We start from the raw sequence: 22,962 nt of genomic DNA, 5'->3' as shown, positions 1-22,962 counted from the left end.
CCCCAGTGTCCTCCTTTTCAGCACCAACCGGAGCCCCTCTAATACGAATATTTTGTCGCCTCAAGCGGTTTTCCAAATCCTCGACCGTAATCTGGAGGAGGTCCTGCTGCTCTCGGAGGCGGACTACCTCCTGTTGCAGGCCCGCCACCTCTTCACCGCAAGGGATCTCACTATCTTCTAGCTACGATACACGTTCACCCAAGGAGGTAACCTCTCCTCGCAACTCCTTCACCTCCTGTGAGATGTCCCTACGCAGCTCTTGGATATCGCCCCGGAGCGAATCAAACAAGGAGGTCAGAAAGCCCTTTGTAACGGGAGAACTCTCCTCTGAGTCTGTCTCCACCCGACCCTCCAGGGCCCTCGGCCCAGGTAAGTCCTCTGCCGTAGTCCCAGATGTCAGGCGCGCCCCCGCAAGCATGTCCCTCACTGAGAGCTCACGTTTGGATTTTGACGTCGCCATGGCGCACCGGCCTGGTCACGATTTGCCGGCTCAATCCCGCAGGGCCTCCAGAGTCTCTGTCTGAGGCCGATCAGCAAAATGCCACCCTGTCAGAGACTGCGCCTGGATCCAACACCCAGCAGCCACCACTTACAGAGATCCGCTTCTGATGACTCTTCCACCATGTATGCGGGCCCACGCTTATTTAAAGTTCAGGTGATGAAGTGCAGCAGTATGGGGGCCAAGCAGCAGGGCCCCTAACTTCTATCGGGGCCTCGCTCTTCTACGAAGCCCCACTCATAAGTGCCAGGGTGAAGAGCACCGGCCTGCAGCCCCCAATCCAGTAGCACATGTGGGAGTGCCCCTCTCCTTCAGGGCGCTCAGGCGTCTCGGGTCCGAGGCCCACTACACAGTCCAGTCATTCCGGGGCCCAGAGTGAGCCCCCAGGCCCCCTGATCCCTCGGCGCCAAGCTCAAAAGGGCCGCCGGGGAGAGCCCGTCCCGCGGCCCAGGCCGCCTCTCGCTCCGCTCCGCGGCCCCGCCCCGACTCCGGGGCCGAACTCCACTCTCCCCGCGGGAGCGGCGCAGCCCCGATCAGGGCCGCCGCCGGGCGGCAAGGAACCCCCGGGGTGCTTCACGCTTCGGGGGGAGCCTCCAGGCTTCTCCCAGACGGGCCGCAAGGCGCTTTTGCGGGTCGAGGCGGCGGAGCGCTGGCGGGCACGTCTTAGCGCGCCGCCATCTTGGACACGCCCCGCGAATGCTTAATTTAGCACACTCACTCACCAATTTCCTAGGTTTTATGACGCCTTTCTGTTTCCTTTTTTCCTAATGACACCGTGTCATTAAGAGTACATTTCTCAACCTTAGTTTCCGTTTCTCATCGCCACATATCTAGTGGGAGTCTTTATCCCTACTTCTAATTCTCAGTTTCTACTTCGTTTCACGTGCACATCACACTTTTGGTGATATTTATAATAATAACAAGTTTATCACTTGTGGTAGACTGTAATCACAGTTTTTTCTCTGTGGCTCCGTTTGGTAATGTCACTTGATGATTTTAGACACTCACGCGATACTGGTGAAGGACTTGGCCATGATTTTAGTGCCAGGTATTAATTTTCCATAATCATGAATAACTACAGATTATGACCAAGCTCATTATTATGTTTCTTACAGCCCTGAGGAAGTCAATGAGATTAATTTCTCAGAGACGAAACACGTGTTGGCTGTTGGATGTTGTTGTGATGACCACATATCTTTCTGATGTGATGAACATGTATGAAAACCTCACACAAGAATAAAGACATTGAACTTTAACTCTGTTTGGATTATATATTGATTCTCCAAAGTCCAAGAACCTAACTGCACAGACTCTTATCTTATTTCATACGAGTGCCCTGGCCTTTTGAATCTGTATAGGAAGGTGTGTAGAGAGAGTGGCCTCCATGCTAATATCTCTCCCTAGGGTGACGGGTGTGCATAGGTGGCTGTGGGGAGGTACTGGCTTCTCCACTGCGATCTCTCCTCTCTACGACAAGTGTGCATAGTAGAGTGCGGCCTCTCTGCTTAGCCCTCTCTCTAGAGTGACAGGTATCAAAGCCTCATGGAGGTTACTTTTGGTGTGCAGATCTGGAGATATGCTGCAGTGGATCCAGGTCTTTAGATATACATACATCTTTTTTCTTAACAACTCCAAAACTGCTGAACAGATTTACACCAAATTACAATGGATCAAGAGCTAGCTTTCTGCCAAATTTGGTGTACTTCCGTCCAGTGGTTCCAGCTGTCTAAAATCCCTATGGGAAATTGTGTGTGGGTAACATGTTTTGAGACTCCCCCGTTTTCTCAGCCCCCACTTAAAGAATCAACCTGAGACTTTTCAAACACCAGCAGAAGTGAGTGGCTAACTAGTTTTGAACATTTTGTGAAGATTCATCAAACAGTGCCAAAGGTATAGGCAAAACAAAAAAGGTTTTTCCTATGGAAACTAGGTCCTAATTATAACTAACTATCACCATAGATGTATATGTATATATATATATATATATATATATATATATATATATATATATATATATAATATATATATATATTAAAAGGTGTAGAGTTAATACCTAAAATATGATTAAATGTAATACTAATTATCAACAAATCACTTACAAATTAAAGAAAGAAACAATTTGATTTTTTTAAAGTGAATAAATGTAGGCAAAATAAACGTATTGATACTTTCCAGCTGTAATGTGAAATGAATGGTCTGAAAACAATGTATTATGAAACTGTGGTGAATGAAATTATAGCATACAACTGTTTAAACCTACTGCTGCTACGTGACTCCAGTTGTAAACTTTGGTGAGCACCTAAAAATGTGTAAAATTGGGAATTTTAACAAACCATTTGCAGCTGTCCTCTATGTTCAATGAACCTTTTTTAGGAGTCCTAAGGGGCAAGGAGAATACACATTTACTCACTTAATTTAAATAACAGTGTGACCCATTTAGCCACACATTAAGTCTTAAAGACAAACTTAAAGTTCAAAACTATTTATTACAAACGTAAGGCCAAACTTATATAAATAAGTCTCAGAAACATGCTATATAGGTACAGGATCGCCAAAGGAGAAATAAAGCGTTGAACCATGAAATTTTACAAGCATATATCAGACCAATATCTCTGCAGCACCAATACAAAACATGATAGAAAGTGTGTTATGTTTTGAATCCAGGCTTAGATTCTCCTGTTTAACCATTGAACCTAAGTAAACCTTGCTATTCCAATAAAACTAAAGGTATTTAGGTCAGAAGTGTCAGCATCACAGAAACCTCAGTAGAAGTTCTGTCAGAGGGATGTGCCTAGCATAAAGCCACTTCAATCAAGGTAAATATGAGGTCTGTACCTCACTAAGGGGCTTATTTACAAACCCCTTGTGCTGCCGGTGGGTCACTTTTTCCCATATAAATGTGACACACCGGCAGCGCAAGTGTTTGTAAATAAGTCTCTAAGGGTCTGCTCTAGTCAAGGGTAAAAGGGAATCTGAATCTACAACCCAGCTGAAGAACACTTTAATCTACTATAGAATCTTCTAGTAGCTGACGTCACAGCCAGTAACTTTCCATTAACAGGGCACAGTTGTAAATCGCAACCCCCATTAGCCTCTCATCTTTTCTGACCACATTTACACAATCTTGGATCACTCACATGCTTAAGAATCCTGTGGGAGTTCTTCTGTATGGCTCACTGTTACTCCTTTCGTCCAACTAACAATGAGCTTTTCACTAGCTGGACTGGTACTGAGTCACCTGCAACTCAAAAATAGGCAACAAAAGCAAGCTTCATATAGTATATGTGCATTTCTCATAAGCACAATGGATGAAGAATGATTATGAAAGTATATAAATTCAAAAACCTCATAATATCAATACATCGAATAATAATGCATAAACGTGATTTGTGTATAACATTTCCACATTTCTAATTGTAAGTGCACTTCTAAAAAAGGCTTTTCAACGCATCACATTTATATGAATTAAATTTACATGTGTTATATATAGCTGATTATTTTACTATTTCCCTTTCTGAAACGCATAATGACACAGCCGGACTAGGGCCTCATTACGAGTTGGATGGATGGGAAGACCCGTCCAAAGAACTTCCGATGGGGAGGTTGACGCCTTACTAGCGACCTCCCCGCCCACTCTATTAAGACTTTCCTGCTGGGCTGATGGGCGGAAACCAAGGTGAAACCACCATGTAAAGGCTGGTAGAGAACCAGGTCATAATCAGCAGGGTGGCGCTGCCTTTAGTACTGCCCTGGCTGATTATAACCTGCACCACCGTCAGCCCGCCGGGAGGAGATGGTGGTCGTTTGGCACTCCGACTGCCAAACTCTTAATTTGGTGGCCGGATCACCGAACTGGCAGCGGACATGACCTCCACCGCGAGTTTAGCCCTCTGTTGACCGTCAGACTCATAAAGAGGCCCTAAGTTCTTTCAACTGTTTTCCACAGACTTTTGCAGTGACTTTTTTTTATGATTGTTTATTTTAATCGCATTATTGTGTTACTCTGATGATCAAATGTGTGTTAGTTTCTAGTGTATCCCATCTTTTTACAGGAGACTACATTGACTACAGTTTAGGTAAATTGCCAATATATTTTGAAGTTGTGGACAAGCTGTTAATTTTAAGTGCAATATGCTTTGTGAGGGCAAACGTTTGTATTATTGATATTTCAGTCAGATTTTTATAATTAAATCAACGTGACTGAGATCCCACAGTTTCATAGACGTATTTCGGCTACTGCTCTTTAGATTAGCTGTTTATGATAATATATTGATTATATGAACATATCTGTTTATGGGATTATGTCATGACCTCGATATCAGAATGCTGATGTGTTGTACATTATTAACTGATATTTGTTTATTCTTTAAATGTTTCACCAAGAAAATGGTTTTGGTAATTTTGCTATGGTGGTTGTTGTGGAGTATATGCACCAAAATGCTATCTGGTCAGAGCATAATTTGAACTGGTGATTTTCGGTGCTCGGCACCGGCACTTAATTGTGAACACTGGTTCGTAAGACAGTCTGCCACATGGTGGCACTGTGTATCTAATTTAGAGATCAGCACAATAGCTGTTTATTAATTCAATATACATTAAAAGGGTTAACATCTGCGCCCAAAACATTCTTACAGTTTTGGGGATCTGGATTAGTCGAAAATGTCACACTTGTAGATGTATAATGGTTAGTAATTGCGTTGGTACTCTCATTGGCAGTTCTGGCAGGGGCAATGGGTGATACAAGCTGTAGTGGCCTCCTGATGAGGGCCCTGGCACTTATTTATTTACAAATTAAGCACCGTCCATGGTGTGGTTTACACTTTTAAAATAATGACATTAGAATACTATTTTTTGGAGTTTAATTAATTATCAATATTTTAGCCTGTAGGTGCTAGACTGTTGAGTGGTGTGTTGTATACCTTTAAATGGTCCCATCAGAGTACTCGTTTTGTGAAAGGCTGTTTGGTAGTTGTTTTGAACTATGTGCACTGGAATCCTGTGATGCTGCTTTAAGTTATCAATTATTATATCAAAAAATGATTTTAGAGCCTGTTAAATGATAGGTATTTGTATTTGTACGTTTTAGGTTGCATATACAGAAAAATTGTGAAGTTTGTTCTAGGTGTGTTAAATGGGAGCCTTATTATTCACATGGTGAGTTTCAAACTGCAGATTTGTTGAGCTCTGGTTGGTTTTTCTATGGACCAACAAGTGTGGGCTCTTGTGTGTCAGTTTTCATTTGCACACTGGGTAATTTTGTTAAAGGAAGTGCGTAGCTTCTGAGTAGGGATGTTTGTGATTTCAGAGTAGCAGAAAGGTTTTAAGGCATGGGCAAATTGGGCTCTGGCCCAGGCCCAGAGCCTTTTAGAGGACCCCGTGATAGAGCCAACATTTTTATGATTTTTCGAGGCCTGAGGAGGTTAAGATTTTAATGTCAGTGGGTCTTGTACTGAAAGTAAAATAGCTGTGTTGACCAGTTTACTCAGTGCTGAGATCTTTGTTCAACCTGAAAGTCATATTTAATGAGTAACGAGTCCACTTAGCTTTATATCCTTCCGAGGATGATAAAATAAGTACCTATAAGTGAGGTAATAATAAAAATCATGTTATTTCAGTGACAAGATGCTGCTTTAGAGAGCGTTACAGAAACTGAAAGACATATTTTATATCTTCCACAGAATATATGTTCTATTTTTTTATTTGACAGAGGCTTGTAAGATTCCATGTTTTGTTATTCCATGGATTAGACTCTTTTGGGGACAGTTGATTATATTTTGACTTCAGCTAGAATGTAGTTTTGAAGGAATTGTTCCCACCCACGGCCTTTTTTTGGGGGCAGAGCCTTGTTTGTGCGCCTGTGGCAGGATATTACCTCCATATTTAAATAGTCTTAAGCTCATTCAGTCACATACAGATGTTGTGTCAATATGTTATTAATACTGAAAACATGTGACGTATGGCTGGGTTATTTAAACTAAAAATTATAAGAGTATCATATCTGTTTCGTATATCTCTAAATTATGAGTCCGAAGAAAGTAAAATATTAATACAATACTCTGGAAAATCTTGAACATTTTGTTTATTCTTTACATGCTTGAGTGCTTGTTTTTATATTCCTGAACGCAGTGTCTTCCTTGTTATTCTTTGAATTCCTGATCACACTGTTATGATGAAGACTTGAACCATAATTATAAAGCTGAAACACTAATGATTTTGTTTAACTATGGGTAATGAAAAGAGGTCGTATCTCCCAGTAGTTTTGGAATCATGGATTGACCTTCATGCATATAGTACTACCTGATTAAGCCATATCATGCATAAAAATATTCCTCTGACTCTCTCAAAACACATCACACAGCTTAGGCTCAATCTAGCTTGAATGTATTCACACAGTCATCAAACGGTCCACTGTGTACCAGTGGCTGGGAGTGGTTCTTTGCTAGGTGCACTATCACAGTGGACCTTTTGATGACTATATGACTACAAAGTATACATTCCCCTCCCCAGACTAGGAGCAACAACCTAGGTCCATTGTACCAGCACCATCACTCAGGTAGGACTTGAGTGTTTCTACAGTCAAAAAGTTAGGTTTTGGCTTTAGGGATCCTTAGCCCTGAGGAATGCCCCAGTCCTAGATAGGCTCTTTCTGAGGGCAGAAACATGGTGGCTATCTGTGACGGGCTGAGCTATTATTCTCAGCAATACCATCAGACTCTGTTTTAGTTCTACCTGTGGACACCACTGTTAAAGGTAAATACACCGATAGTCCTCAAAGTATTTTTAATCTACCTGGATCCCTTTCCTGTCCAATAGTTTTTATCTAAGAACCCCCTCTGGTCTAGCATCATCAGGAGGTTGAGGCCACCCTGGTGACACTGTCCTTCCAGTGTGGGGAGATTTTGCTGATGATGAATCACGACACCAATATGTGTGTGAGGCTTCCTCTTCCATAGGGAAAACCTTCCCTTGTGTTCTGGTAGGCCAGTAATTCTGCCACTTCCCAACTTGGGCCATTAGTCTGTTGACCCTTCATGGGCAACAGTCTAAAAGATCGTTATGCTACCATACCTGTTGTGTTAAGGATTTTGTGATCCTGGAGTAGGTATGGTGGCCTAGCAATCTCCCCCTCTCTCTTAAGGGTTTAAAAGAACAGATTCAAATGACAATGGTTTTGTTTTCAGTTGAAACAAGATGAATACAAATATAAAGTGTAGACTTTAGAGTTAGCAGGAGAGAATAATTCTTGCTGGCACACTGTAACTTGTGGTGTTTAGGCAGTTGGGCAGTGCATAATGCCAGCATCGACAATCAGGTTTGCATTAAGACTGGTTACTTGGAGAGAAGTCAGTGTTTCATTGAGTTATCACTGTTAATCCATAAATCGGAAACCTCAATTAATGGTGGTTCTTCATATTGTGCACTTTTCTAAAGTGTCCCTCTTATTGACTTATGCACACCTTTCCCTTTGGTCAATATGAAAACTGATTACCTGATATTTTTATATTGTTCATGTTGTGTTAGTTTTGGAATTGTATTGCTGTTGCACACAATTATATTCAGATAATATTGCGGTAGTTGGGAATACCAAAATAAACTAAGGAAGAAAGATTTTTTTCCCTCAGCACCGACGGAGCTTAGGGGTCACTATGTTTTTACATATCCAACTTGACAACAATATTGGGCACTACAATCTGAAACAAATCATTCAAAAGTGAACTTTTGTACAGTGTGTGTATAAAAGGCCAATTCGTTTCAACTGAAAGAGGCCTGGCTTTGTTTGAGCTTTCCAGATGGCTCTATTATACTCCTCTAAAGTACCAGTAAATACATAAAAAATTACAGCTGGGGCACTCGAAATGTATATAGTTCCCAAAATAATGTATTCCAAAATATAAATGAAAATCTCTTGTTTTGGGGATCTCAACAAGACTTGAAAATACATACTACGGCATATGTCAGTACTTTTTTTCTGTCACTTTCTCACTGTACTTGCCATAATCAATTGAAGGAATAAGTCACCTTGGGTAATACTCAGTCAGTGTGCGCTGCTCCAGAGCCAGTCCTCTGTGTGTGATAACATGCTTACCAACATTCTGCGACTAAAAAGAGGTAGGAATATTCAGGTTTTTAAATTACTAATTAGCATAATCAACCAGTTCCAACCAGCTTTGGCACAGCCTGGTGATCTGGTGTTGGTAAGCTGTGGCTACATTTAATTTTACACCTATTGAAAGAATATGCCACAAACAAAAGGAAAAAAAACATGCTACCGTCTAAACATGGTGGTCATAAACGTGCAATAAAAAAATATAAATATAAAAATAATCATGCGATTTTCATGGAACAGTGTGGGTGTTTCCTAGCACGGATGTGTACTTACAACTGGTATAGAACCTCCCTTTTAGCACATTACAGGGACAAATGAGTATCATTGGCATTTAGGAAGGGTACTATTGGATCTGAATTACTGCGACCTGAAGATAGTTTAACAAAGTAGAAGGATTAAAAAAAAGTATAAAGAACGGAAAGAAAAAGCACCAGGTCTCTCTTTCAGAACTGCCTAAGGCAACTGGTTGCAGGGTTTGAACTGAGGTGTAAAACGTTGAGGCAGAATGTGAAGATGTGGCGCAGACATGTAGCGGCTCCGTGTTTTACTGTACTCCGGTGCATGATGTCAAAAATCAGCCCAGCCTGTTAGTCAAGCACAGGCAAAGGTCTGAACACAAACAGGTATCTTCCCCCAAAGAGTACATCCAAAGCGCTTTACAGACCAGTTATGTTGCCTTTCTCTCAAACTATCCAATGCGATTTATAACCAGGAGTGAAGCAGAGACGTTTTAGGGCATGGGCAAAGTGGCCAATTGCCCCGGACTCCCACTCTCTAAAGTGGTAATGTCATCTTTCTCTAACTTTATCTTACCCTTGTTGATTTTCCTATCATCAGAACCTGTCTCTTTTAAAGAAGGATGAGCGGGTGAGGGTCGGGTGTGTGTGTGTGCTTTGAATTACCAGAAAATAGTGAATAAAATGAAAAGTTTTTTTTAAACCGGGGAGGGGTGTTACAAAATCTGTCTTGCCCGGGCCCCAAAAGTCTTAAAATGTCTCGTGGTGAAGAAAAAGTGAGCTTTCGCTCTAAAGCTCACTCTCCCTTAACTGCCCTGCGTTCTGCTCAGATGTGAAATCATTTCTGTTTTCACATTCAGGGCATGCTTCTGTATTTAATCCCTGGCTGCCTTCCATTGACATTGTTTGTAGTTGTTTCCCTGCAGGAGGTGCAGTTAATTGCAGAGCTATCCTCAAACCTCTATTATCAGAGGCTGAAATCTGAGGGAGCAACAACAGTCCACAAAGTGACAGCTTCCTACCTAAATCAGTAGGTTTGGTAACTATGACTGTGAAGCGTGTGCGTTCAAGGGTTACTAAATCTGAGTACATAGTTTAAATAAATGTCACTAGATAGTGTGATAGCCAGGAATTCATGTTTCATTTTCCTGTGTTTTGCAGTTTTTCTTAAAGAAACTGTTAGCATTAGCTCTGTGGTGGTCTATGTTTTTGCAGTTCTGCGTTAACTGTGTCAGTCAGGTCATAGGGCCTTTGAGCTGAAGTCTATTTCGAAGGTACTGTTGTGGAAAATATGTAGAAATGTGTAAGCACCAGCAGTGGTTGCTGCCTGCAGGTTCATGTTGTAGTTCAGCTTGAGTCAGAAGATCTCAATACTTAATGGGTAAGTTTGTGAGTCCAAAGATCCCATCACTCACTACATGTGTAGTTCGGGTTAATTCAGAGCTTGAAGCTACGTGGACCCTTGCACTGACCCCTCATGACCAGTGCTTAATTTCTAAAACAATAAGTGGAGGGCCCCAAAGTTTTGCTCAGAAACGTGCGAGGTTCGCCGAATCCCAAGGCTGCCTTGTCTTGATTCCACCTCATTCCTGTTTCATCCACCACCAAACACTCACTGACCGTTTATCTCACATTTGAGGTTTTCCATCCCTGCTTTCTCCCTTTGTAACTGTTTTTCCATCATCTGTTGTATTCATGTGTTGGTGGAATTGTCGGCACATTCCTCGTGACGGCAATTCCATTTAAAGAATTCCCTTGGCATTCAATGGGAGGCAGTGAGTGGAGAAAGCAGAGGAGGCAGATGCTGGTGGGAGTCCTCATAGCGTGTCTGCGTCTACTTGGGTAAAGCGCCCCCGCCAAAGTGGGGGGGCGCGGCCCGTTAGGAGCCGGGGGCTACGTGGCCCCTGCACTCCCCTCTAGTACGCACCCAGGGTGCGCAGTTCATGGGGCGGACTTCGCCCGGGGGTGGAAGTCTTCCCCAAGGAGGAACGTCGGGTCCACGTTTGGCCCCAACCGGTTCTGGCCGCCGCGGGCTGGCGGGGGGGTATTTAACGGCCCCCCCCGAGAAGGCAAGTCCTTCTTCTCCAGATCACGGCGGCCGGACGGAAGCGGGGTCCCGCGATTGAGCAACGCGTTTTGTTGGAGGCGCTGCTCCACCTTCTTCGGCATTTCGAGGTGTTCGGTGAGGCGCTCCTCTCCCTCTGTCGTCTGCGTGGAGCTGGGTCGGCGCGCCTGGTGCCTTTGCCGCTAGTTTGATCCCGCAGGCCGGCTGGGATTAATCTGTGAGGACTGACGGGTGAACCCTACTATTGTAAGTATTGCCGGAAAGGGGGGATGTATTAACTCGCGCTAGCGCTCCTGCTGTCCTTCGCATCCTGAGTCCCGACGCTTGGGGGGGCTCTGCCTCGCATGGTTAAACGGCCTGGTTTTGCCAAATTACATTGGCTTCGCGCGCTGGGTGTAATGTAAATTCAGACTGCATGTGATCTTTAATCCTGTTGTCCTGATTTTGTCGGGAGTGTTGTGCTTCGCCCGATAGAGTGCCAGTTGAAATTATTTCATTTGTTTTGGCGCTGGCTTCTTGCAGCCACGTGCCCCGGGTCAGCTTTTTTAGGCCTTCTGTTTTAAGTGGGGGCATATTTGTAAATTGTAAACACTGAGGCGCTTCCTTTTTCTTTTGTGAGGGTGAGCTTTCTTGACCTTTTACTGTGATTCCAATGTTTTGGTTGTGTTTATGACCTGGTTGGGGGTAACAGTGTGATGTCATTGATTTTGCTAATATTGCATTGATTCAATGTTAAGGTAATGTTGTTTCAAAAACTGTGGTGACAACTGGGGTGTATACAGTTTCCTCTTCATTGCCTGGCTAGTCTTAGCTGGGTTGAGCTGTCTTACGTGCACTACTTATCATTGAGTTAACTGTGTTTGTATTCATTTGTTGCAGGATCATCCAAAAAAAAAAAAAATATATATATATATATATATATATATATATATATATATATATATATATAGTTAGGTATTTTCTAGACATTGTCAGATTAGGGGGGATCCTTGCATCTTACATTCAATCATGGCTCCTAAGAAGGCATGCGCCCCTAAAAGGAGTGGGAATGATCCAGAACTATCACAGTTGTTGAGATTGGTCCTAGAAAAACTAGGCAGAGAGGAGGCAGGCGAGGTCTTGGGGGCACCCGTTCGTGAGGCTAGTAGGGATGGGAGCAGCCGCCCTAAGCGGTCCCACGTGGCTCCAAGCGCGGCTTTTCCTCCAGTCAAGCGCGCGAGGAAGGGAAAAACGCAGCCTCCAGTCCCTTCCCCTCTGCCCCTCATTTTAGCTGCTCCTACTGCTGCAGCTAGTCCACCTGTGCATATTGAAATACCAGAACCACCCGCACCAGTTGCCGCACCAGTTGCCGCACCTTCCCCAGTGACCCAGGGCACAACACCAGTACTAGGGTTAGAAGGGGTCTTGGCGGATATCCGCAAATCCTTGGCCTCTTTGGCACCCGCAGCACAGGCAAGGGCCCCTCCCGCCCCCTTAACGGGGATGGCCTTGCCCGCAGCAGTACCTACAGCAATGCCTGTGCCCCCCCTTGCTTCTAAGGCTCTCGAGCATCCTGCATCGGTCCAGGACCCATCCAGGCAAACATTGTTTGAAGTATCCAAGTTGTTAGCCAGCATTAGTGCTCCACCTACCAACTCGCCCCCCCCCCACAGCGCCATGGGTGGCGGATGATTCCCTACAGAACACACTAAATGAGCTGAAGCGGCAGGTGGATGCGCTATCGGCTGCACATACAACGAACCTACAGGCATCTGTGCTCAGCCAGAGTGTCACCCTGACACCTGGCGCTGTTGTCGCATCGCCTCCCATAGTTCAAAATGTCCAGCCTGGGCCCAGCAAGGTTCCGGTTCAGGATAACTCTACAAAGGAGGGGACTTCAGATGCGGTGCTTTCCAGACCAGGTAAGCTGACAGCACACGTGGCTGCAGAGGTTAAGGAGAAGATCTGGAAAGGGGAATTTGTGGATATATTTTCATTAATTAGGGCAAAAAGGAGGGAGGCCGAGTCAAAAGAGAAAGAACCCAAGTCTACATTCTTTGGGGAGAGGAAACCCCGTGTAGAAGAGAGCATTACCAATTGGTTATTGGGTTTTAATGTATTCATGTCAGTCTGGTTGGAGAAAAAAACAGAGTTGGCCTCCTCTTTGATATACTATGCAAACAAAATATTGAAGGCCCAGCACACTTATGGGGGGTATGCTTGGTTAGAATACGACAGGGACTTCCGCTGGGCTAGGGTGGAAGATCCATCCATCGGTTGGGATCAAACTGAGGTTGAAGTATGGCTGGAATGCGTTAACAACAAGGTTTCTGGGAGGCAGCCCTTTCGGAATCAGGCCCATAGCGAGAAGAAGGGCTCTTGCTGGGCATTCAACCGAAACGGATGTTCACGCCCCGCAGGGTCGTGCAAGTTCAGGCACAACTGTTCCTTCTGTGGGCACCCATCCCACCCGGAAACTAAGTGTATCAAGAAGTCAAAAGAGAGGGGCAGGGATTCAAGTAAGCCAGCAAATTGACCACCCTCTGCCTTCTCCTATTAGACGGAACACATTGCTCCCATGGTTACAGGCTTACCCTGCATTAGACGCAGCAAAGTTACTTTTGCACGGGTTTTCCCACGGGTTCGGGATCCCTGCCTCAAATGTCACACCTTTAAATCACTGTAAAAACGTAGTCTCAGCATCACAGAACTCTTGCGTGGTGGCCAGGAAGCTGGCAAAGGAGCGGGCCCTGGGGAGGCTGGCGGGCCCCTTTGCAAGACCACCTTTATCTGGCTTTGTGTGCTCCCCTTTGGGAGTGGTGCCCAAGAGGGAACCAGGGCAGTTCAGGCTGATTCACAATTTGTCTGCCCCACGAGGGTCATCTGTTAACGATGCTATTGACCCTCAGCTTTGCTCCGTCCGATATGCATCGCTCGACAACGCATTGGAAAAGTTAAGGGCACTGGGCCAAGGGGCCCTGTTAGCTAAGACCGACATTGAGTCAGCGTTCCGTCTTCTCCCAGTTCACCCCGATGATTATCATCTCTTGGGTTTTCAGTTCCATGGGGAATACTTCTATGATAAATGCATGCCCATGGGTTGTAGTATATCATGTAGCTATTTTGAACAATTCAGCACCTTTCTCCAATGGGCTTTCTCACTTCGCACTGGTCACCGCGATGTCATTCATTATTTGGATGATTTCCTAATCTTGGGTCCACCTGGGTCCGTAAAATGCGGGTGGGCACTTCAGGCCTTTACCGCTATGTTTGAGGAATTCGGGGTTCCTTTGGCCCCCAATAAGACGGCCGGTCCCACTACATGCATCACTTTCCTGGGAATTGAAATCGATTCGGTGGCCGGGGAGTGTCGCTTGCCTCAGGAGAAGTTGTCAGCTTTCAAGGAATCCATTCGTGTAATATTGTCTCAGGAGAAGGTTACCTTACACCAGCTTCAGGTGCTGGTAGGCCAACTAAATTTCGCATTGAGAATCATTCCCATGGCCCGCCCCTTTTCCCGAACCATCGCTCGTTCAATGTCCGGGCTGGTTGAAAAACATCACCACACCCGGCTATCCGTGGAGGTTAGGGGAGACCTAAGGTTGTGGGAGTCTTTTCTGGAAAATTTCAATGGTGCGGTCATTTGGCCTATAAAGGCAATTTCCAGCCCTACACTGGGCTTGTATACGGATTCGGCTGGCAGCGTAGGCTTTGGAGCAATTTTGGGCCCCCGGTGGTGCAGAGCTGATTGGCCCCTAGATTGGGTTGGCAAGGGATGGACCAAGAACATAGCCTTCCTGGAGTTATTCCCTATTGTAGTAGCAGTTAACATCTGGGCAGAGATATTGAAGAACAGGGTGGTAATCTTTTGGCCTGACAACATGGCAGTAGTAGAAGTCATTAACCGCCAAGGGGCTTCATGCCCGCTGGTCCTACGCCTATTGAAGCACCTGATCTTGACATGCTTGCAACACAACATTACTTTCAGGGCTAAACATGTGCCGGGGGTTCATAACAACGCTGCTGACGCTCTGTCTCGCTCATTAATGCAGGATTTTCTGCGGTATCACCCCCAGGCGATGGAGAAGATGTCGGAGTTCCCAGAGTCTCTGTGGAGAATTGGTGCCCCGCCCTCCCAGATTTAGTAGCAGCATCTCTAGCACCACGTACTAAGAAAGCTTACGAGAATGATTTTCATAATTACAGGCGTTTCTTATTGTCACAGCAGATCTCTGAACCATTCACTGAGTTCGCGGTTTGGGCGTTCTTGTCGCATCTAAAAACCCAGGGGCGCCCAGTATCGTGCGCAAAGGCCTATTTGTCGGCAATACGTTTTTTCGCAAAGATCAGACATCTCGAGGCACCCTTGAATACATTTATTATAAATAGGGCTTTAACAGGTTGGGCCAGGGTGGCTCGTGTTCAAGCAGATTCTAGGCGCCCCATTACCACACCCCTGCTCGGGAACATACTGGGCGCACTTCCAGACATCTGCTCGTCCCCCGCGGAGGCTGCGTTATTCTCCGCGGCTTTCGCGGTGGCCTTTTACCGGGCCTTCCGAATCAGTGAATTGGTGGGCGCAGCCAAGGGCGACCATGCAGGGGGGCTACAATGGGGCGACATTACGTCTGGCGCTGGGTTCCTTTCGATAGTCTTGCGCAAATCAAAAACGGACCAGCTTCAGAGGGGGGCGCGTATCTCACTCAGGGCCGCACCCGGTTCACCATTATGCCCAGTACGGCTTACAAATAATTACCTCCAGGTCCGCCACCGGGCTGGATCGTCCGCTTTGTTCGTACACCTCAACGGGGATTGCTTATCGCGTTACCAATTCTTGATGATCTTCAAGCTGGCCTTGAGATCTTTAGGCGTGGAACAATCAGGTTACTCCTCCCATTCATTTAGAATAGGGGCAGCCACACTAGCGGCAGGTGCTGGATTGCCGTCCACCACAGTAAAAGGAATCGGCCGGTGGTCATCGGAGTGTTACAAACGGTACATTAGGCCGGAATTGGTTTAAAGGTAGCACTATTGCTTGTATATGAATGCCTCACGCTCTTTTCTTTTCATTTCAGTACAATGTCTCAACGTGTAGTATGGGTTCTGGGGCATTCATTTGTTCGTCGGGCGGCGTACCGGGTGCAACAGCTCCGTGGGTCGAATCCGGCGATGGTTCAAGGTGTGGCGTTCCGCTGGTGTGGAATCGGTGGTGCGGGCGTCACTCAGTTACAACAGTTGGTCAGTATGGCGAAGGGATGCGCGGGACTTCAGTCACCGGATCTTGTCATTATTCACATAGGAGGCAACGACCTGGTGCGATTGGGCCGCAAGACCCTAAGAGAAACGGTATTTTTAGAGATTACTAAATTGGCAAAGCAATTTCCAAATGCTGCGATTGCATGGTCCCACATGGTGCCACGTCGGAAATGGGGTGCTGGGATCAAGTCAAGGACTATCAACGTTTCAGTGCGTCGGCTGAACGCTGAGATGGCAAAGCTGTGCCCAGGCCCAGGGCGGCTGTGGAACATCCCCCACAAACTATTAAAGGGCTCTCACATGTTCCACAAGGACCAGGTGCATCTATCTGATACAGGGACTGAGCAATTCATTTGCGACATGTGGGCTTTTGCGTGTGGTTTGTTTTATGGTGGGGAGGGCGAAGGACCTTTTGGGCCCTGGTCGCCCTCGTGGCAGAAATTGAAATGTGACTAGAAGCAACAGGGGGGGTCCCCAAGGTGGGGCCCCCGGGAGGACACCTGGGATAGGATCCTGAAGTTCTGAGCCAACCAAAGGATGTACACACCAGATCAAGGGGTAAGGGAGCTCAGATCGCTGGGGGGAACATGGGGCTCCAGCCCTTGGCCGCCCCGTTACACCCCGAGTCTGATTGGTGTTTGGAGGAGGGGGCGGAACCCGAAGCATGAGGACAAGGTACAGTGATATAGGCAGGGTAACCGCCCCTCCTAGGGATACAGGTGATATATGGGTCACCTGTGTGGTCCAATGGTGGTTCAGGAAGGGATCCTGTCAGAATTGATTTATGGTCACAAAAATTGCTCATGACATAGAGTTTGAGATGTGTAGATATTGTTATGCTTGAAAAGTTATGAGATGTTTGATGTTTGAATAAAACACTTCCAACGTTTAATAGTTGTCAATTGTATATTTCTGGTGGGGAGAGGGGATCACATGGAGGCCTCCGGGTCCTAGGGTAAAGCGCCCCCGCCAAAGTGGGGGGGCGCGGCCCGTTAGGAGCCGGGGGCTACGTGGCCCCTGCACTCCCCTCTAGTACGCACCCAGGGTGCGCAGTTCATGGGGCGGACTTCCGCCCCCGGGCCTCGCGAGGCCCGGGGGCGGAAGTCTTCCCCAAGGAGGAACGTCGGGTCCACGTTTGGCCCCAACCGGTTCTGGCCACCGCGGGCTGGCGGGGGGGGTATTTAACGGCCCCCCCGAGAAGGCAAGTCCTTCTTCTCCAGATCGCGGCGGCCGGACGGAAGCGGGGTCCCGCGATTGACCCACCCACCCTCTCCTAGTTGTTAGGCAGTAGGCAGGCGGAAATTGAGATGTGACTAGAAGCAACAGGGGGGGTCCCCAAGGTGGGGCCCCCGGGAGGACACCTGGGATAGGATCCTGAAGTTCTGAGCCAACCAACGGATGTACACACCAGATCAAGGGGTAAGGGAGCTCAGATCGCTGGGGGGAACATGGGGCTCCAGCCCTTGGCCGCCCCGTTACACCCCGAGTCTGATTGGTGTTTGGAGGAGGGGGCGGAACCCGAAGCATGAGGACAAGGTACAGTGATATAGGCAGGGTAACCGCCCCTCCTAGGGATACAGGTGATATATGGGTCACCTGTGTGGTCCAATGGTGGTTCAGGACAGGAAGGGATCCTGTCAGAATTGATTTATGGTCACAAAAATTGCTCATGACATAGAGTTTGAGATGTGTAGATATTGTTATGCTTGAAAAGTTATGAGATGTTTGATGTTTGAATAAAACACTTCCAACGTTTAATAGTTGTCAATTGTATATTTCTGGTGGGGAGAGGGGATCACATGGAGGCCTCCGGGTCCTATGGATTATGAATAAACTGGAGTGAAACCTTACTTGACCTGACTTTTTTGTCACCCTACAACAAATTTATGGCGACAAGCGCTAGCGATCTGGAACCGATTGCCAAACAGACACATGCGGGGAGAGCCAAACAAACTCATGTGGAACCATTTCGGCTAAAGAACAGAGTTTAAGGTACTGTCAACGCGGTGGTGCTATTTACGGAGGTTCCGTTTATATTTCAAAGTCGGACGGGACCTACTTGTGGAGCGCAATTGAATGTGTGTGGTTGGAGGCGCATGCGAATCTCCTCGCGATGGTAGTTAGAACTGTCTTGAAGAGCGCGAGCTGTGCTTCCGATTGTATCGCCTAGCACAACCATGTATTGAATCATTTCCGGGGCACGCGCTCACCGCGTGAGGAACTGGTTGCTAGGAGACGCTCCTCCAGGCAATAACTACAATCTCCGTAGCATTTTAAACAGAGTGCCGCGTTCAAGTGGATTGTTTGTAAAAAAAAAAAAAAAGAAGAAGAGGAAAGAAGAATGCAACTGTATCAGCACAAGGAAGGGGTTGAAGTGCCACAGCCAACTTTAGGAAAAGACAGTAAAATTAATTAATACCAGACAGAGTAAACATTAAAAAAAAAATTATATAATAATTAATAATATATTTTTTTAATTTTAAATTGTTCAGTATTATTCCCTTGACATATTGTTAGTCTACTGTGGTCATGAGTGCTAACAGTCAGGGTATAATACCACCACCACCATTTTTGACATAACCAGGGAATCCAAATATCTCTTGGGAGGAGTGGGTGGACATCTTTGAAAAACATTTGGTGGCACTAGATGGACAAGACCTGAGCCCTGTGAGGAAAAAATCTATTCTTCTCAGTACATTGGGCCAGGAAGGACAGCAGATATTTAAATACTTACCTCCCATAATACAGCAGGGAGGACAACAAACGATGGATGTATACACAGAAGCGTTGGAGAGATTGGAAAAGCGCTTTGCAAAATAATTTAATATAGTTATAACAAGACACAAATTTTATACGCAACCACAAAGAATGGGGGAGCATATTAACAAATTTGTTTCTAGATTGAGGGAATTGTCTACAAGGTGTCAAATTGGGACAATGACAGATGAGCTAATTCATGACCAATTAATTGTACAATGCCGAAGTAAAAAAATGCAAGAGAGATTGTGGGTGGCAAAAAATCCTACATTGAGGGATGCTATTGAAATAGCAAAGGTGGTTGAACAGTCTGAATACTGTATGAAAGAAAGGACAAAGCAGATGCTGATAGCATTGATGTGAATTGTTGAAGCAAAGTAGGTAGTGAGGATAATGAGGTATTAGTGGCTACAAATTCAACACGTAAATACACTAACAAAACCAGTAATGTTGGAAAAAATGTGAATAAGTCATATACGAGATGTGGGAGCAAGTTTCATAATTCAGAGTCTAAAACATGTGTTGCAATATAAAAGGAATGTAAGAAATGTGGGAAGAAGGGTAATTTTGCATGTATATGTAAGACGATGTCCAAGTACAATGTGGGAGTGGTTTCATGATAACCCTATACTTGAGGAAGGATTGGATAGAGTATTGTCAATAGGAGATAATGGAGTGCTGCATGATATCAAACCTCCAAGGCCTACAGCGAACTTTGTGATAAGAGGCAAGGGTGTACGACTGATGATCGACTCGGGGTCACTTTACACAATTATACCTAAAAAATTATTTTCAAAGGAGTGGCCGGGTGTTAGACTTTTGCCTAAAGATATAAATCCAGGAGGTTACCAGGGAGAAACAATCGACATATTGGGATATATGTTGGCCAAGATTGAGTTTGGGGAGAGACATGTTGATGGGAGGGTGTATGTGGCTAGCAATGGTCCGCCGATTTTGGGATGGCATCATCAGCATGATCTCCATATTAAGATCGATCCACGAGCTTATGAGAATGTTATGTTGGTGGGCAGTGGTAATATTGAGGAAATTGTGGATGAATTCAAGGAGGTTTTCAAGGATACTTTGGGAGAACTTAAAGGTTATGTACATAAAATCTTGGTGAAGAAAAAAACATTTTCAGTTCAACATAAACTGAGGCGGGTACCAATTTTGGCTTGTCAAGAAGTGAGCAAGATGATCTCAAAAATGGTGCAGGAGGGCATTATTGAACCAATAAAAACAGTTGGATTTCCCCAGTGGCTGTTACGGGAAAATCAGATGGGAGCCTCAGATTTTGTGTTGACCTCCGCACGCTCAATCAAAACATTGTGGTGGATAACTATCCATTACCAAATATCAATGAATTGATTTTGTTGGTACGAGGGGGAAGTACTTCTCTAAGCTTGATCTTAGAAGCGCATATCATCAAATTAAACTGCACACAGTGGCTAAAGGACTTACAGCCTTTATTACCATGGAGGGAATCTTTCAATTTACGCAAATGCCTTTTGGCCTTGCTTCAGCTGCAGGAGTATTCCAAAGGTTGATGACTGAGTTTTTCAGGGGGATGGAAAATGTCATTTATTTTCAAGATTATATTTTGGTGTTTGGTGACTCAGTGGAGAGGCATAACAATGTGTTGCGATGTGTTTTGGATAGGATTAAAAGATCTGGATTAACGTTGAAGAAAAAAAAAATGCACATTTTTGGTGAATGAGATAGAGTATTTGGGGTACACATTGTCTGAGCAGGGTGTGAAACCAAAGAAGAGTTTGTTGGATGTGATTAAAAATGCTCCTCCTCCTCAGGATAAGGATCAACTCAGGTTGTTTCTTGGGTTGATAGAGTATTATTCAAAATGTATACAAAACTTTGCAGACAAGACAAAGAACTTGAGGTAATTGTTGCGCAAAGGACAGAAATGTCAGTTGTGTGTAGAACAAAATACTGTGTTTCAGAACATTAAGGAGGAGATGTGCATGGCACAAGTACTGGTGCCGTTTGATGTGAATGCTAAAACTATCATTACCGTTGATGTGAGTGCTATTGGTTTGGGGGCAGTGTTGTCACAGATGCACGGTGTCAAAGAAAAAACAGTGGCATTTGCTTCCAGATCTTTGACCATAACGGAACAAAATTATTTGGTCATTGAAAGAGAAACTTTGGCTGCCACTTGGGCGCTTGAGTATTTTAGGACTTATGTGTGGGGGTGTAAAATCATTCTTCGCACAGATCATAAACCTTTGTTGAAGCTATTGTTACCAGGAGGTGTGGGCAAAGTTTCAGCTTGATTGGCCAGGTTGGCAGCTCGTTTGCAAGAGTATCAGTTTGAGGTTGAGTATATTCAAGGTTGGCGTAATATTAGAGAGGACTGTCCAAAGAGTTGATAAGGAGAGCGTACGAGAATGTGAGTAGGAGGGATGAGTGGCAAGTATTGAGACTGTGATGAAGTGCTCTCAGGGCAAAATTTCCCAGGAATAGTGGTGCTAGGGTATGGAAAATGATGTTGCTATGAATGGTGTAATTAAGTTGGTCAAGGAAGGAGGGAGGCAAGAAAGTACTCTTAAAGTTCAAATCTGTCCCTATGTGAAGGTGCTGGAGAAGCTATCATTGACAACTGATAACATTATTTTAAGAGGGGACAGGTTTGTTCCTCCTGTGGAGCTCAGAATTAAATTATTTAAGTTACCACATGAGGGCCATTTGGGTCAGACGTTAACTAAGAAAAGGTTAAGGGAGCATTTCTGGCGGCCTGGACTGGATACGGATGTGGATCTGTGGGTTGAGAACTGTATTGATTGTAAGTAAGTTGAGAAGAGGTTGAAAGTTGGGAAAAAAAATGCAGTTGGGACTATCCCAGACCCTGGGAAAGCGTGGAATACAGTGTGTATGGATTTTATCGGCCCACTTGGGGGGGGGGGGGATCACCCCAGATTTGAGGAGTGCATTGGCCGTAGTTGATGTTCATTCACGATGGCTAACTGTAAAGTTTCTAAGAGACATCACTACCATGAGAACAATTAAAGGAATAAAAGAAGTGTTTTTGGAGGAGGGGTGTCCAGAGAAAATCATCACTGATAACGGTACACAATTAACTTTTCTTGAGATGGAACATTTCTTAAAATCATGTGGGATTGGTCACTCTCGCATTTCCTTGTACAATCCACAAGCAAATGGTATAGTAGAGAGGAGTAATCGTGTGGTGAAAAGTATTATCCAAATGGCATTGAGTAGTGGGAAAGATGTACAGGATATGGTAAATGACCTAGTTTGGGCTTACAGAACAACTGAAAATGGGGGAACAGGTAAAACACCTTTTACGGTGATGAGAAGTAGAGAAGCTGGGACAAAACTGAACCCAACATGGATGTCTAGTTTGGTTGAGAAAAGAGAAGTGTTTACAAGTGAGAGGGTACTCCCCATGCCGAAAGTTGGGAATATGGTTGAAAAAGGGGACTTGGTTAAGGTGCGATCAGGACTCATTTGTGGAGGTGTTATGAAATTTCGAAGGACCATACAAAGTGAGGGAAGTTCACGATTTTCACGTAGTGTTGGAGAATGGTCAATGGTGGAACAAAAGGAAAGCTGCTTTTTATAGCAAAGGAAGGGGAAAAAAATAATGACAACAGGTGTGAAAATGTCGGTGGCTGCAACAGTTTCTTGTTTATGTCATGTAAATAATCATGTAAATGGTGAAAGTGGTGTACAGTCACCAACTACCTTGCACACACCAACCACCAGTTGTGTTCCTCACACACATGGGTTAGGTCTAGATGTCAGAAAGTTCCGGCATATTTAAAGGAGTACGTTATGTGATATGATGTTATACAGTATTTTTGTTAAACGTTTGATGTTTCCTTTAGTATTCTGTTTGCTTATGTTAATTTAATTGTTCATTTGGTGGGCATAAGGGGAGTGGATATGTTGTATTCATGTGCTGGCGGTAATGTCCTCATGACGACAATTCTATTTAAAGAATGCCCTCTGCATTCGATGGGAGGCGGTGAGTGGAGAAAGCAGAGGAGCCAGACACTGGTGGGAGTCCTCGTAGCGTGTCTGCGTC

Source organism: Pleurodeles waltl, chromosome 10 (assembly GCF_031143425.1).
Source record: "Pleurodeles waltl isolate 20211129_DDA chromosome 10, aPleWal1.hap1.20221129, whole genome shotgun sequence".
Lineage (NCBI taxonomy): Eukaryota > Metazoa > Chordata > Amphibia > Caudata > Salamandridae > Pleurodeles > Pleurodeles waltl.
This window is presented reverse-complemented; position numbering follows the sequence as displayed.